The sequence below is a fragment of the Propithecus coquereli genome, unplaced genomic scaffold (genome assembly GCF_000956105.1).
Source record: "Propithecus coquereli isolate 6110/MARCELLA unplaced genomic scaffold, Pcoq_1.0 Scaffold85, whole genome shotgun sequence".
NCBI classification, from domain to species: Eukaryota; Metazoa; Chordata; class Mammalia; order Primates; family Indriidae; genus Propithecus; species Propithecus coquereli.
Window position 1 is genome coordinate 5,665,223 of NW_012154729.1, and position 17,858 is coordinate 5,683,080.

Genomic DNA, 17,858 nt, shown 5'->3' on the forward strand with positions numbered 1-17,858 from the left:
GAACTCCTGAGCTCAAACAATCCGCCCGCCTCGGCCTCCCAGAGAGCTAGCATTACAGGCGTGAGCCACCGCGCCCGGCCTAAGCGGTTATTTCTTGATGTCACCATCTCCCTGGGAATAAACTCATGGCAGAGTTTAAAAAGAACCCTTTTGTGGACTCATTTGGTAAATTACTCCCCTAAAAACACTAATGAGAATTGGAGGTGCATAGAAAGAGTTGATTAACCTTTCAGGGATACGCAGTTTCCTCCCAGTAGCAGGCCAAGATTCTGTGAGATCAGGTTCTTACTTACTGAATGGTCATTTTTTTGAGTTCAAAATTGGTGCCCTGATGGAAGCCTGAGGCAGTAGGACCATTTGAGCCCAGGAGTTCAAGGCTACAGTGAGCTGTACTATATCATGCCACTACATTGCAGCCTGGGTGACAAGAGTTGGAGACCCTGGCTCAAAAAAAAAAAAGAATAAATCGTGTTGAAATAAAAGGGAAAATACACATCTCTCTCTTGCTGGACTTAAGCCTTCGAGACTGGAATAATAATGAGACAGTGTACTATTTTAATATTGTAGAAATCTATTTTTATAGCCAGGTGGACTAACCTAGATTCCTTCCTTATCCCCCCAGTGAAAATGTAAAGTAACTAATGAATTCTGTGATTGTCTCTAAGCTGACAAGTCAGGATCATTCACATTTTGAAACTTAATCTTTGTAAAACTCAGAAATGGTTCTTGTTAACTTGATGCACATATCTCAATACTTTAAAAGAAAGAGCATACATAATTAGAATCCTACTTCTTTTTCATGCCCTAGATAGTTAAAGCCTATCATCTTTTTAAGAATACAGTCTGCTTTCTATACAGTAACTGGCTTTTATTAATTATGTGTGAATTAGTTTTTTTTTAGTTGGTTTTCATTTTAAATGTTCTAAAATGCCACCTTCAGCCAGCTGGATAGAGTGGTAAACAGCTGGTGCTCTGGGGTCAGACCTACAGGGTTGGGATTCAGCTCTTCACACTTCTTAACTGGTGACCACTGGGACAGAGTCCTCAGTAGCCTTTCTGATCCTCCAGTTCCCCATCTATAAAAGAAATGATGATAATCCACTCTTGCGGGAGTGATTGTGAGTCTTAAATAAGAGTGTTTGTAAAAAAAAAAAAAAAAAAAAAAAAATGGTGTGTGCACTCAATGTTAGCTATTTTTATCCGTATAGGAGAAATATTTTTCTTATTTTGTTGGTGCCACCTGTAATCAGAACTGCTAGTCATCTTGAGTGCCTGCTCTCCACCATCTCTCTAACCTATCAGGAATACCATTGGGTCTTTCTTTGACATTTCTCTGAAATTGGTTCCTTGCTTCCTTATCCCCCAATCATCTCTTGCCTTAGTTTAGCCACTTACAACCTTCACCAACTTCTATTTCATCCCGCGTGCAAGGCCCGGATTGTTTTCCTTACAGAACCACTTTCATTAGGCCAGTCCCCAGAATACAGACGTTGTGCTTGGGCTGCTTGCTACGGATGCGGTCTTGGGTCCTATAACCATTCCTAGCCTTAGTTTCCACTTCTGCATCACAGGTGTGTTTCGAGGAATAAATGCAGGTCATGTCTATAAAATGTTTAACTCAATGTCAGGTGCACAGTAAGAACACCATAGATGGTACCATTTGTATTACAGGTTGAGCATCCCAAATCCAAAAATCTGTTATCCGAAATGCTCCAAAATCCAAAACCTTTTGAGTGCCAATATGATGCTCACTGGAACATTTCAGATTTTTTGATTTGAATGCTCAGCCAGTAAGTGTAATACAGGTATTACAAAAGCGAAAAAAATTTGAAGTCTGAAACACTTTTGGTTCCAAGCATTTGGGATAAGGGATGCACAACCTGTAATGTATAAGAGTTCATAAGCTCGAAAATGGAAAGACTGCTAATTTTATGAAATAACTTTTCTAGCATTTTGTACCTTCTTCAATCATTTGTTTCTCATCACATTGATTGTTTACATGTGTTTATAAACTACAGCTACTGGCACTTTGAGAGCGAGAAGCTTCATTTATTCAACAAATCCTTACGGAGCACCTTCTATGTGCTGGCTGCTAGTCTCGGCATCAGGAATACAATGATCAGTGAAACAGTCTGGTCTCTCTGGAAGCTTAATATCTCGTGGATAGATCTCATTTATGCTTAATATCTGGTTGGTATATCTCATTTATATACTTGTGGTCCCAGACAGTACCCTTCTCTTGTACAGGAGGAAATGATGATGATAAGTACAAGAGTCTCTAACATCTAAAGTAAAACTTGAGTCGAGCATGAATGCCACCTGTAGTATATCTTTAAGTGTTCTGTGGTTTGGAAATAGAACCACAATTACATGATGAGTAATGACCAAAGGCAGTCAAGGAGAAGAAGATACTGCAGCCCTTCTCACAGTGGAACTGGTTGGGCAGTGAGGTAATAAGTTGATGATAGCATGCCCACTCCCTGGGCAGGAAATAGGGCGAGTGGAACAGACCTCTGCCGTAGGTGACACTGACCCAGTGAAGTGGTAAACTGAGTAGTTTGTGAATACTGTTTTAACCAGTGATTTATTTTATTCTAAAGAGCTCATTAAAGAGACTGTGAATAATGGTGAGTGTCTCAGGCCAGATTTCTCTTACATTTAGAACAAGGAAATTGATGTAGTGTGTGTTTTTGAGCTATGTTTTGCTGTGGGCTCACCGGTTCTCCCTTTAGAGGAGAATGAATTGCCAGCCACCACCAGCACACCCGCCTGTCACTTCCACTATAGAAAGCACCAAGACAGCTGCTACCAAGTTGGATCACAGGATGTGTTCTGCTTCAGACCCTTTGCCTGAATTTTCAGGGCTGCTGCTAAGGTCAGAAATCAGCCTAGTCCCAGGTGGAAATTGCCCACATCTTGACTTAAGGAAAGTCTGCAGCTTTCAGGCCCGTGCTGTTTCTTATGTTTTCAGTTGTGGGGGGCGGGGGGAGGGTTGGTGAGAGAAAAGGAAGAGAACCATGAATCACTGTGCTGTGAATCAGAATGAGGACTTTTCATTCCTTAGAAAGGGAACATCAGGATATATGATTTGTGCATAATCTAACTACTTCCATCGACTTGGCAGGGATGCTACTTAAAGGAAAACGTGGTATATTTATTGAGTATTCCTCTGTAAGGAGGCAAAAAGAACATAAATGAGAAGAAGAATGCAGTAACAATAATAGTCAATGTGTACTGATTGCCTACTCTACAGCAAGCAATCTTAAGCACTTTAAACACACTGTCTCCTTTTAATCCTCACAGTATCCTACTTATAGTTCCATTTTACGGATGAGGACACTGAGGCCCAGTCATATTAGTAATTTTTGAAGGTCTTATGGCTATTAGGAAGTGATAGTGGAGCAAAGCTTTGAACCCATATCTATCTGTCTTACTCCAGAGCTTGGTTCTTAACCGCTTCCCTGCCTGCCTCTGCAGTGAATACTGGAGAGCAGTCCAGTCTTAGTAAACCAGGTGGGTGCTCGGGGATGGATGTGTTTGGCTTTTGCAGGGTACCCCCCACCAAGTTGTGTGCTCTAGATTCTTACGGTGCATGCTTTGCCAGTCTTTTGCACATAGTCCTAGATTCCCAGTAAACATGTGAATGAATGATATAGAATGATACTTTATGAACTTTTTGTAATGCCTAGGATAAAAGATTTTTGCCAGTAGTTTGGGGAAATCTTAGAGGCTATTAAATAAGCTCATGATTAAAGAACCATCTTTTAGCCTGTTATTTGGTCTCTGGAAGATGAGCTGCTGAGGGGCAGGATGAAAGTAGCTCTCCCTAATGACCATCGAGTTCCAAACGTGCCTCCAAACACGTTTCACCTCAGTAGGTCCCCTGACTGGCCTGTGCGTCCACACCTTTTGTTCTCTGGGGTCACGTAATCAGTCACCTGGCAGTCTTTCTGTGAAGTTCCTCATAATGGTAAGTCACTTTTCCCGTCGTCTCCCTTGTGGCGCATCACACTTTGGGGAGTACGCTGGAGTGGTTAAGGGTGCCGGTTCTAGAGTCATCTGCCTCGGCCCACTCTCCGTGGTGTACCCTGGGGCACGCTACCCAAGTTACCTTTTTACAAAGGGCATCGTAATACTTTTCTTAGAGGATCGTTGTAAGAATTTAATGATGTAGTATGTAGAAAGCACTGTGCACTGCCAGCGCCTGCTAAGTGCTCATTAATGTTTAGATGGGAGAGGAGTAACAATAAAAACACATAACGGCGGTATAGCTATCTGGCTACTGCGGGAGCTGCGGTTGAGTGGAGACCGTGGGTGTGATTCCCAACACGTCGCATTTTCTCCAGAGACCAGATCTTTTCCAGGAGTGCTTCCTGAAATCCCATTTAGCGTAGGTCCCCTCAGGAAGCCACATAGTAAATGGCTGACTGTAAACTTGCATCTGCCTCAGGTCTAAGGGTGTTTGAGGAGCCTGGGCCAACTAAAAACATTACAAGGGACAGTTTCAAGCAGGTAGGAAAACAGTAACTGAGTGGCTGTACCAGAACTCCCTGCCGGCCCCTAGCTTGACTGGATTGAAGGCACGTGCTTCTCATACTTAAGGCAGAGGATTGAAAGGTTAGACTCAAGATTTTACCATGTTGAAACTGGAAGGTAATTTAGACATTAACTCCGGACTATTCCATTTGCAGAAGCAGAAAAGTGACACTAGCCAGACTGTAACCAGGAAAATTAGGTAACTAATACAGACTGATTAGAACTAGCCGTTATACCATCTTCTGTCTTAAAGGGGAATTGCTTTAAATATTTTCAAATACCAAATTAATTGCTAAATTTTATGGATAAATATCTCAATTAAAATAGCTAGAATGAGAATTTAAAATTATTTACAGTAGAGAGTTGATGAACAGGTTTAAGTTTTTGTGAATTTTCTAGGTAGAAAAATGAGTTTGAATTATTTAGAGTTAGGCCATTATCCTTCTGAGTTTATTTCTGAGATTTTTGGGGGCCCTGTGATAGAGAAAGGTGACAACTCGTATGTCAAACTACTGAGATGCACTGGATTGTTGCCACTTTTAAAAAATTATCTTTTCTGGGATCCCTTTTAGTGTCTTCATTTTTTTTTCAGTATAAAGTTTTGCGAAGGGAAGATTTTATCCTCATTTTGACCTTACACCCATTAAGGTAGGATACTGTGGGGAAAAGTATGCCAAGTGCATAGGCTGCGGAGTGCACCATGCACGCTTTTAACATGCCCGAATTCAGCCCGAGTCTGCTGTTGCCTCTGGAGCTCTCTGTTCTGTGAGTCTCTCATCCAGCCTCTTCCAGCACCAAGTGCTTTCAGTATATATAATTTTCATACAACACAACCCCTAAACACAAGCCTGGTTCTTGGCCAAAGAAACAATCGTCTGCTCCAACACCAGGGGGAAGACAGGAATAGAGTCGGATGGCGTATGGAGAGATGGCACGTCCAGTACCAGTCCCCAGTGAAGTGCCCCCCGAGGGAAAGTCTGTGTGACTTCTGCCCTATACATTGACGTGAGAGCCCAACGTGGGAGTAAGGTGTGGCTTTTACTGCGTAATATAAGACACGTCCACCTAGATGTTCCACAGGCACTTCGAAGTACGTATGTCAAACTTAATTCATTCTTTGAACAGCCTTCTCCCCCCATTCCTGGTTAATGCTTTTCTCATACAGCCAGGCCGCAGGCCAGATGCCTGGGTGCTCCCTCGATCTCACCCTCCCCCGCAACTCACTACATCCAGTGGTTTACTTCTTAAATGTTGCTCAGCCACCCCTTCCTCCTTATCTCCAACATCACTCTCTTAGCTTATTTCTGGATTTGAGGAATAGAGAGATTGGTTAAGAGTGTGGACTCTGGAGTCAGACTTGAATGTCAGCTCTTCTGCTTGTCAGCTGTGCGAGCAACCGTAGGAAGCGGTGTTAGGGAGCCCATTACAACATTTGTTGTTCTGACGTTGAGTCATCCATGGTCTACCACGGAGTTTCCCAAACTTCTTTTGTTCCCACATCTCCTACACATAGCCTCGCATAGCCTCATATCACTTGTACTATTATGTACTTAATATTTGAAAATAAACTCACTCCTTAAAACTTAAATTTATTTTTAAGGTGTCAGTGTTACTATTCTAGCTACATACTGTCTGAGTTTGAGGCCTACAGTGCCAGATTTAAGAAGTAGATTAGCAAGTGCTGAAGCATCGTTGAGAGCTTTTAGCACCAAACAGACTCTCTCTTGGACTGAATCAACTGGGTTTGAATGAGGATTGAAAAGGGAATAACTGACTCACTGCAATTCTGTGTTATTTAATGCTTTTGTCTTATATTACCTAAAATAATTCAGAATCCATTTAGGAAAACACTGATCTTACTGTTTCATCTTCCCTCATTCCTTCATGAAATTCTTATTTTTAGACCCATGGCCTAGCCTAGGAGATGCTTAGAAACTTTTTTTTCCTTTCTTAGATTCTGAAAATTTAAGTTATCCAATATTTCCCTTTTTATGTTGGCCAATAGGAAGCTCAGATCCAAATTTCAGTTGAACCAAGTGAGATTTTGTGGACTACTTTTCTATTTTTTTACCTCCTGATTTTGGCTTCCTGTTCTCATTTATGTTTTCTCTGGCCTGGTTTTAAAGTATGTGTACATGCTTGTGTGTGTGGGTGTGTGTTCACATATATGTGTTTCCTGTAATCTACCTTGAATCCTTTGTGTACCACATGAGGTATAAATCAGTTGCCTTAATTCAGTATAAATGGTGGTGGTTTGGGATGGACCAAAGCCCACTCTGGCAAGCTGGAGGCAGCCTTGTCTGAGAGGGGATACTGAGGGAGGTTGGAAATGAGTCGTGCCTGCTCCTGGCTCTCTCCACATTGCTTCCTCTTTTGTCTTCTGGTGCATAGAGAGAAACTGAAGCCAGGGAGGACCTTAGGCTGAAGAGTGGAATATCCAGAAGATGTGGATTCTTTGGGAATTTCAAGCAAGGACAGATAGTGGGTGGAGAAGAAATTTAAGCTCTGTGTTTTTCTGAAGTACAGTTGAACCTAATTAAGATGAGTACGTAGGCTTGTTGTAATGTAAGGAGATTCAATGGTGCCTTGAGCTGCAGCCTTTCACAGAAATTTGGATATAAGCATTTGTCCAAAAATAAAGAGTGCATTTAGTGAAAGCTGTGCTTCAGCACCTAAATATATTTACTCCAGCGTGTGCAACTCTGTTGGGGCCAGAAGTCCCTTTTCTTTGTCAAGAAGTTGTGATCATCCAGAAGGCCTGAACGCGCCTTCAGATAGTCAGCAGTGTACTATTTTAGTCTCCCTAATTGGGACAGGTGGCCTCTATTTAAGACTGACTCACTAGTTGGCATAGATTTTAATTTATCTGACAATATGAGGCCCATTCAGTAAGAGCTGTTTAGGTTGTGCATTGGCATCAGGCAAAGTGCTTGAAAACCCCACTATAAGGCACAGAGGAATGAAAGGGAGATGGAAGAAACGCAGTTCAAGAGTTGCTGCGTCAGTTCCATCGCTAAATGTTGGGTGTAGAGCTGGTGAAGAGATACTATGGTCGAGTGGAGCATGTGCAGATCCTTGAGAGTGGGGCTTAAAAAATTTTCCCCACGTGAGGAAAATGTCTCAAGTATATCCTTTGAATCGACTCCGTAAGATGGCATGGTCCAAGAGGACTTCATACTGTCCTCGTGTTTTTCTTTCTTTCTTTCTTTCTTTCTTTATTATTATTTTTTTGAGACAGAGTCTCACTCTGTTGCCCTGGCTAAAGTGCAGTGGCCCCATCATAGCTCACTGCAATGTCAAACTCCTGGGCTCAAGCGATCCTCCTGCCGCAGCCTCCCAAGTAGCTGGGACTACAGGTACACACCACCATGCCTGGCTAATTTTTCTATTTTTTGTAGAGACAGGGTCTGGCTCTTGCTCAGGCTGGTCTCAGACTCCTGAGAGTGATCCTCAAGTGATCCTCCCATATCAGTGCTAGGATTATAGGCGTGAGCCACCGGGCCTGGCCTGTGCTCATGTTTTTATATGAGCACACCTTCAGGCATTGGGTGAAGGGTTATGTCCTGGGAGACTCATCTTACTGCAGGTGCTCAAGTGGAGGTACCTTAAGACACCTCTAATGAAATCAGAGATGGTCCCTAGATTATGTACTTCTCCAGCTGGATCACTCTTTTATTTTTACATTAAATGTGTACTTTGTATAATGTCTTGTTGATACCTTACTTTAAATCCTTCAAGAGGACAGAATCCCAGCTTCTTAGCCTGACACCCAAAGTCTCTCACAGGCCCTTCCTCTTTCACCTCCTCTTGGCCCTGGAGCTCTGGTCTCCTTTCCTTGTGGATTCCCACGCCGCCTCTGTGTGCCTGTGGGCACCTGCCCCATGCTTTCCCAGGGGGACGGTTGTGCACTTTTTATCTAGGCATGGAGGCTGGTACGTGATTGGGGCTTTGTAAATACTGACCAGATGAGTGAATACGGGTATGTTGTGAAATTACACTATGAGATTTGAGAAGCTGGAAAGCATATTCTACTCTCAATCTATATCAATTCAGATTAATTTGCCTTGCTTTAATTGCTGCACAGGGTTCTAGTGCTTGGTTATTGCATCATTTAACCATTTCCTTATTAAAGGGTATGTATATTGCTTCCAATCTTTGGTTAGACACTTAAGTGACTTGGACATGCTTCTTTTTGAGCATGTGAAGAATGTTAGCAGGCTAAATTCCTAAAAGTGGAATTGCTCAGCCAAAGGGCATGTGCATTTTCAGTTATGATATTGCCAGATTGAACACTGAGTGAATACTGGCACCTACTTTGTGTGGAACACTAGGACCTAAGGGTGCAGCAGTGAACAGAACTGGTAACAGTTTATATAATAACCCTTAAGTGTATGAACATGCCTCAACTCACATCTCTTCTGACACAGTGTGTTACCAAGTTTTTTGATCCTTGCCAATCTGATAGGTGAAAACTGGTAGCTCATTTTAATTTATATTTTTCCTGTTATGAATGAGGCTTATCATAGTTTTAAATTACAGGAAGTTCCAGAAAATAGTACAGAGAGGTCCCATGTACCCCTCACCCAGTTTCTCCTAATGGTTACGTCTTATGTAACTATAGTACAACAGGTTGATCATGTTTTCACAGACTTGAAAAACATTTGTCTATGTTTATGAATTATCTGTTTATATATTCTGGCCATTTATCTCTTGGGTTGTTGATCTTTTAAATAGATTTGTGGAAGTTTTTTTACCTATTAAGTAAATTGCTTTGCACATACATTTTTCCCAGTTTGTCATTCCTGACTGTGTTAATTTTCTACTGTTATGTAACAAATTACCACAAACTTAGCAACTTAAAAAACCAACACCCATTTAATTATCTTAGTTTCTATGGGCCCAGAGTCCAGGTGCAGCTTACCTGCATCCTCTGCTGATTATTATCCTGAAATCGAGGTGTCAGCCAGGACTGCAGTCTCAGCCGAGGCTGGCGATTCTTTTCCAAGTTCACTGGATATTTACAGAATTAAGTTCTTAGCAGCTATAGGACTGAGACCCTCAGCCCACAGTTTCCTCCCACGTAGCCCTCTCCACCATGTGACAGTTCGTTCCTTCAAGGCCAGTGGGATAGCATTTCTGCTGTTGGATTTTGTCTCTTACCTCTATATCCACTTTTAAAGAGCTCACCTGATTAGGTCAGGCCCACTGAGACACACTACCTTTTGATTAACTAAAGTCAACTGATTAGGGGCCTTAATTATGCCTGCAAAATTCCTTCACCTTTGCCATATAACGTAGTCCTGGGAGTGAAGTCCTATCATGTTCACAAGTCTTGCTCACACAAGCTGGAAGGGACAATATCTTGGGGGCCATCTTAGAATTCTGCCTGTCACACTGACTTAATTATATGTTTTGTGTGTGCTTAGCCTAGAGCTAGCATGCACTAAGACAATAAATACCAACCAGACTTTGTCTTGAAGAAATTTGCAAATTTCATGGCTTATAGGTTTCTTAGAATGGCCTTTGTAGTTTGAGATTCCTTAAAAAACCAAAATGCCTATGGTTCTCCAAATACATTTTATGGTTTTTATTTTTGTGTATTTGAATCTTTGGACGGGTTAGATTTGATTCCCTTTCAGATGTCTGTACAGTTATCCCAGCACTATGGTTTTACGTAGTTATCTGTCTTTAAAAATACGCTGCTGTCTATATGTATCAAATTTTATTTTTATAAATGTGTACTTTTTCTGTGGGATTTAAATCTGTTGAACTCAGAAGGTTGTAATTCTGGTGCATTTATTCTGGATTGATAGCCCTCTTCCTCTCACCCTCCCACCCTCCACCCCCAGGGATTTGAAGTGAGCATTTTGAGAACTCCAGCTCCTGCATTTGGAAATTTTCAAACAGGCTTAATTCCAGTATCAGTTACAGTAAGGAAAGACCAAAAGACAGAGGGGGAAAGAGGAAGTTTTCTGTGTTTTTTAAAAATTTGCTTCCAGTCTTTTTTGAACTAAATATTACCTCTCAACAAATTCTATTTAATGTTATAAAATCCTGCCCTTCCGCAGTTTGCAAAAACTGTTACGGTATAAAGAATGTGTGTTGTGGCTTCCAGAACCACTGTTGCTGCCTTAAATGATTTGTGGTACACCATCCCAGCTAGGGCAAGGGAAGGACAGGAACCTACCTTTGTGTTCCATAGGGCCCAGGATTACTGCCCCAGACCACATTCAAACCTGCGTTCTTTTTACGTACTAAACATTTAGCATCCTTGTGCGGGGCTCTGTATTGGGAAATTTAAATTGTCACTTGGATTAGGGTAGTGAGTATAACAGGATTTCAGATTTGTAGGTAATGAGCTGTTTCCTTATTTGGCTTAATTATTCTTATTTGTATGTTACCCCTGTGCCTTCCTAAATATCACTAGATATTTAAGGGTTGTTATATGTACTTGTGTTAATTATTGAGCAGTCCACCTGCCTTGTATCTCTGCCTCTGACACAGAGGGAGGTTAAAACTGTTGGCTGTGCCCAGAAACTAACACTTAACATTTCATAACCTGATTCAAGAGCATATTACTGCATGTGCTTTCATTTGGGAAAGGCACCACGCTTGTAAAAAGCCTCCTGACTTAAGCAAATTATCAAGTAGTAGTTGTTGTATAAAGCCTGCCAAAGTTTACCTCATGTGCTGGGCAATTTAGACGTTCTCTGAATTGGCGACTATTGGGCTTGTGTGCACCAGAATTAAAGCGAGAGTCCTCTTTAATTCAGGTGGCTCATTTATGTCCTACTGGGGGAGCAGTGGGAACACTTATTTATGGAGAATCATTGTCTGTTTCTATCATCTAGAAATGTTCTATTGTTCGGGTGAGTGGGAGCATATTTAATTCTGCTGTTGGGAAATTTGACCTCCACTCTGACCATTTAAAACGATCTAATGGAAAGAAAGTTTTTCAAGTACTCCGGGCTCCAGTTAGGCTCTTACGTGAGAGTTAAAATGAGAGATCTTGAATCTTATTACTATTCAAAGACAGTTTTACAAAATGAGCCCACCATTCCAACAGACATTTTTGGGGGAACCTTGATTTCTTTGGGCAAATAGGAAATGAGTGAAATAGTCTTGTATTCTTGTGGTTTTCTTTAAATTAAATGTTTCGTTTCTAAAGGATAGCATTGAAAAACATAATTAAATGTTGATCATTCTCAACCCTCATTTTTGAAATAATTTCTTGCATCTTTGGGATAATTTTAATGATAACAGATAAATTAGAATAATATACCGTTGAAAGACAGAGACACTAAATCTGCATACAAAGACTACTTAGTGTTTCTTTTTTTTTTTTATTTGAGACAGGGTCTCACTCTGTTGCCCGGGCTAGAGGGCAGTGATGTCATCATAGCTCACTGCAACCTCAAACTCCTCGGCTCAAGCCATCCTCCTGCCTCAGCCTTCTGAGTAGCTCTAACTACAGGCTCACACCACCATACCCAGCTAATTTTTTGTAGAGACAGGTCTTGCTATATTGCTCAGGCTTGTCTGGAACTCCTGGCCTCAAGCAATCCTCCTGCCTCAGCCTCCCAAGTAGCTGGGACTGCAAGTACATGTCACCATGCCTGGCTCATTTAAAAGTTTTTTTATAGAGTTGGGATCTCACTATGTTGCTCAGGCTGATCTTGAACTCCAGGGCTCAAGCTATCCTCCTGCCTTGGCCCCCCAAAGTGCTAGGATTACAGGTATGAGCCACTGTGCCTCCCACTACAACTTTAAAAAGTTGTTTTGTTACTTCAGAATATAAAAGATTATATGTTAAATATTATTATGCATATTACATGCAGTTAGGGCCAGTGTTCTGTCTTAACCTATTATGTTAATTTGCTAGGGCTGTTCTAATAAAGTACCATGGACTGGATGGCTTAAACAACAAATTTGTTTTCTTGAAGTTCTGGAGGCTAGAAGTCCAAGATCACGGAAGTCCAAGTCAGCAGGGTTGGTTTCTTTGAGGACTGCGAGGGCAGGATCCGTTCCAGGCCTTCCTCCTGGGCTTATCGGTGGCCATTTTTTCTGTGTCTTCACTTCGTCTCCCCTCTGTGCTTCTGTGTCCAAATCTTCTCATAAGGAACCAGTCATGTTGGATTAGGGCAGACCTTAATCATCTCGTTTTAATGTAATTACCTCTTTAAAGGCCCTGTCTTGAAAGACAGTTACATTCTGAGATACGGGGGTTAGGACTTCAACACATGAATTCTTAGGAGGACACAAGTGAGCCCGTAACACTTAGGCTCTGTGGATTTTATGCGTGTTTATATGTATGCGCATATTTCAGGGTTGGAAGGAAGTTCCTAGAAACTTTTTTTGAATGATTCTCAGTGGTGGCAGATGACCGCTTTAGAAAAAATAACCACTGGTCTCATGTAAGCTCTTGTTTCGGAATTAAAACCATCTGTTTCAGAAATATATTTATTGACATGTCAAGAGGTCATGCTTTTGTGTTGATTGAAAAGTTAACAAAATACACAGAAAATAACCATATTGGTTTAAAAAGGGGCGGGTACAGATAGAATATTAATAAAGCTTGCATAGATGAGTGGGAGAGCCCCGGCAGCACTGTGACGAAGGCTTCTCCTGGGTTAAAACAGCCCTCACACAGCTCCAAGAAGTAGATACAATTATCCTCATGTTACCAGTGAAGAACTGAGGCTCAAACAGGAGTTAGAGGACTTGTCCTCGATTGTACCGCTGAGTGGAAAGACCAAAACTTGAACCCCGCTTGCTCTGCATTCCGGAGACTTTGCCCCTGACCAGTAGGCGGAGCTGCCCCAACATCTGAAGGGTGGTGGCACAGAAACCTGAATGTGGGCACCAGCTACCTCTGGGTGGTAGAGTGATGGGCAATGTGTTTTCCTCTTCTGGCTTTTTGTATTTTCACATCTTTTCTAAAACAAACATGTTTTGTGATTTAATGTAGTTAAATAAGCATATGTAACTTTTTAGAAGAACTTTAAACAAAGAGCAATAATGACGGTTCAACAGCAGGGTCTCCATTTGAGTCTTACCGTAAATTTGGGTTAACAGCTTTTGTCCTGAGATGATAAATTACATTAATTCTGTAACTTTCTAATTTATTCTTTATTTTGCTCCAGGTCTGGGGAAGGGTCAAGTGGTCAAGACTGGTGACCACAGTGATGGGAGTCTGTGGTAGTTGTAGGTATCTCAGGCTCACACCCCAGAGCTCGGATCTGGAATTCTCCCCTGGCTTTCTTCTCAGGGCTGATTCGAGGCAGGCTAGGCCCAGTTTGGAGGTCTCAGTAGAAAATGTAAGGAGAAGCTGCTTTATCCCAGCGCTCCTTTCATCATCCTCGGTGCTTCACCATGTGCCCAGCACTGTGCGAGGGCCTGAGATCAACTAGATGTGGGCACCACCCTCCAGGAGCTCAGGCTGGGGAGGACAGACCTGCAGGCAGATAACGACTGCAGTGTGGCTGGGCCTGTTCTCCAGGGAGCCCTGGCTTCACACGAGCCCCTCTAGAAAGAACTGACCCAGAGTACACCCTGAGAGGCTCCAGACCAGAGGAGTGGATGTCAGCTACCAAGCCTTCCTGGCCCACGCTCCCTTCCTACTTGCACCCTGCTGCAGGAGGGTGTCTCGTTTGTAGGACATTATTGGGAGAGGAGGGAAGATGGTATCGATTTTCAAGGGTTTGGTTCACCTCTCATTAGCCCTCTGATATGCATTTTATATATGCGTATTTATATTTCTATCCTCATGCAAAAGAAATACTAAATCATGGTTCTTTGATTTGACTCAGATAGAAGAAGGATGCTACAGAAAAAAGGAGGAACAGGGATGTTAATTGTCATGGCAACCAGCAGGTTTTTATAGTGGAACACTGCCTTCGTAACCCAAATCCATCACCTTTTTTCTAACTACAGAAAACAGAATGACGCAAACTAAAGAAATTATAGTACCTTCTCTCAGTGAGGTTTTATTTGCTTTTTGAAAACAATCTCGCAGTGATTTTAGTCCCTCCATAGAATTTCAGATCGGAAAGGAACCCTTTAAGTGCCCTAGAATTTTCCAAAGTCAGGCACTTACGGCTTTCCCGTAATTATTATTTGTCATCGCCATTTCCCCACCACCAGTCTGATGCATAAGGGACTTCGGTCCAGGATGAGAGGACGATTTGGCAGGCATTTTACATTCTGTGGCACAGGCTCCTCCTTGGAAAAGTGTTCCATCTCATAGTTTGACTGTTGGTGCCATTCGACCTTGTGCCTTCTTGTTGTGTCCTCACCATCCAGCTGAGATGCTTAGAATATCTCACTCCTGCCAGTCACTGTGTAGGCAAGTTCAAAGTCCACCTTCTGCTGTCTGAGACCTTTTAGAAAATCAAACTCGTGTGGTTTTCATTTGGTAGCTCTGGTGAGGTTTCATAGACTAAGAGTATGAGATCAGTGTAAGAAAAGAGCCCTTGTGCAAATAGATAGGTGGAGTTTCACCAGGGTGGGAAACAGGGACCTCCTTGAGTGCCCCAGCAGAGTGTTTTTTGTTTTTTGTTTTTTCCCCGATTAGCACTTTGCACAGAGAAGGCAAGAAAGTAGTTTGCTTTTTGCTGCCCTCAACTGTCCTGGCTTGAGGAAACCTCTTTACCTAGGACCACACCTGGAGGTTGAGTAGTATTGGTGGTACCTATCTGCACAGCATGTAGCATGGGAAAGGTACCTTTTCATGGCACTCAATTTAAGAATGAATTGCTTTGAGCCCTGTCGGTTGGCTTCCTCCCACCCCCATCTCCAGCTATCTGCTCATCACCTGTGCACCAAGTCAGCAGTGGGGCATGTGGAGATGTCAGGCCAGAGTCTGTTCATGAGCAGCACAGGTCTAGATTGTGCTTGTAAAGATTCGGCTTTCAGCCTCATTCAACACATTGAGTCGGCAAATGTGTATTGAGCACCTACTACATGGTGGGCATCCCAGGGAACAAAACAAAACAATCCCTGCCCTCATCAAGTGTATGTTCTAGTAGGGCAAGGCAGACAACCAGATCGTAGGTGAAATATACAGTACGTTAAATGGTGATAAGTGCAATGTTGAAAAATAAAGCAGAGAAAGGGTTTAGGAAGGCCCAGGTTGGAGGGAGAGGGAAGCAGTTTTAAATAGGTGGCTCAAGGAAAGCTCTTCTCCCAAGAGGGCATTAAGGGCAGACCGGAGGGGGAAGTAAGCTACATAGCTATCTAAGGGAGAAGCATTCCAGGGAGAGGAAACAGCAAGAGCAGACTCCCCGTGAAGGGCGTGTGCCTGTGTGTTTGAGGCACATCGAGGAGGCCGTGTTCTGGGGCAAGGTCAGCAAGGAGCTGAGCAGTAGGACATGGGCTCTGGGAGAGGCTGGGGAGGCCAGTTCATGGGCTGGCACGTGTCTTGCACAAATGTCCTTGGCTGTTGGATTGAAAAGAGATTGTAGGTGGGCTTGGGTGGGGAGTGGTGATAGTGGCTTGGACTAGCGTGAGCAGTGAAGGCGGTAAGAAATGGCCAGATCTTCTAAATGCAGGTTGCCTTGAAGCCTTCCTTTAGTGTGCTAAGAGCTCCGCGTGGTGAGGTGGGAAGGCAGCGGGTCTGGTTTTGAATCCCAGTTCTGCCACTTACAAGCTGTATGAAATCATCCGAGCCAGTTTGCCCAGCACATTGAGTGTCCATTTCCTCGTGTCGAATTTAAGTGTCGTTCCTTCCTCATACAGATGTCGGAGGCTTGTGTAAGGTCACACACACGTGGTCTTCCCTGACTGCCCCTCTCGACCCACACCTGGCGTGGGGGCTCCTCCACTCAGCCTGTGCCCAAGTCTGACCTGAGCCTTCGCATCCTTGTCACTTGTGGTTCACTCGTCTCTCTCCCCAGAGGGGGGCAGGGATCACGCTCCAGTGCTTGCGCGTACTGCGAAATAGACGCTTGGGTGGTAGAGAGATGGAAGGAAGCAAGAAAGGAAAGAAATCTTGCATTTAGAATTTCATGCATTGATATTGGTATAATGTTCGAGTTCACACATTCCAACAGACAGCAGGACTTCTCTTTTCAGAGTTCAGTGTTTAAGTACATCAAATGATTAGTTAAGGCCTTGTCTGTGTTTTTTAATTTAGGTAAGTGCAATCAGGGAAGATGTACTCTTATTTTAATATTTTAAAACTTCTCCCTGCATTTAGCTCATAGAAAAATGTTTGTTCAAAGATGCTAATTGGTGTTTTTACTTAGATGTTCTTAAAGAATAAAGATTTTGTTAGCAGATTTTATCAATATTCGGTGGTAATTTTTCCCTCAACATTTCGTTATGAAAATTTCAAACAAATACATATCAAACACAAAGGTAATAATTTAAACTACCACTGACTGACGTTAGTGGTGATTTAAATCACTCCTCACAGTATCAGTGCAGCAGTGACTACTCCAGGGCAGGTTTCCTCTTGAGTTTGGAATGCCGCTTTTAATTACTGGATCATGGAAAGGTATAATCCTAGTAGAACTTCTCCCTGTTAGAAAAATTCTGTGTGTGATGCCTTTGACCTTTGCCTGGAACTTCCGTATCATTTATAGTGAAATTCAGTGTTATGAGTTGAATTGTGTCTTCCCACCCACTCCCAAAAGATATGTTGAAGTCCTGCCCTTGAGTCCCTCAGAATGTGACCTTATTTGGAAATACGGTCTTTACAGAGGTAATCAAACCTCTCTAAAGTTTAACCTCAAGTTAAAATGAGGTCAGTAGAGTGAACCCTAATCCAGTATGATTGGCGTACTTATAAAAAGGGGAAATTTGGACACAGCGATAGGCTTGTACAGAGGGAAGATGAAGTGGAGACACAGGGTTGTGAAGACAGGATTGGATCGATGCATCTACAACCCAAGCTAAGAGAGAGGCGTGGAACAGCCGCTTCCCTGAGCCGTCGGAGGCAGCACAGCCCTGCCGACACCTTGATCCCAGGCTTCTGGCTTCCAGAACTGCGAGACAATAAAGTCTGTTTTAAACCACCCAGTTTGTGGTACCTTGTTAGGGCAGCTCTAGGAAACTAATACGGACAACTAAGGTGTTTCCTTATTGACTCATAACACTAAAGTACTTCTATTAGTAATGCCTGGCCCCAGCAAGAGTAGAAATACAAGAGGCCGTGAAACCCCAGGACAGTACTTGGTTAGCAGATGGTCAACTCTGTGATCCCCCCAAATGCATTATATTAACATTCTTTACCTCTAAATAAGCACAGCATTTTATATATATGTGTGTGTGTATATATATATATATTTTTTTTTTGAGATGGAGTCTCACTTTATTGGCCA

At 42.6% G+C, this 17,858-nt stretch overlaps 1 protein-coding gene across 1 annotated transcript in view; it reads left to right on the plus strand.

The window, feature by feature from the left end:
- TMCC3 (transmembrane and coiled-coil domain family 3) overlaps positions 1–17,858 on the plus strand; it is a 220,385-nt gene that overhangs the window by 155,064 nt on the left and 47,463 nt on the right. The gene's annotated exons all lie outside the window — the stretch shown is intronic.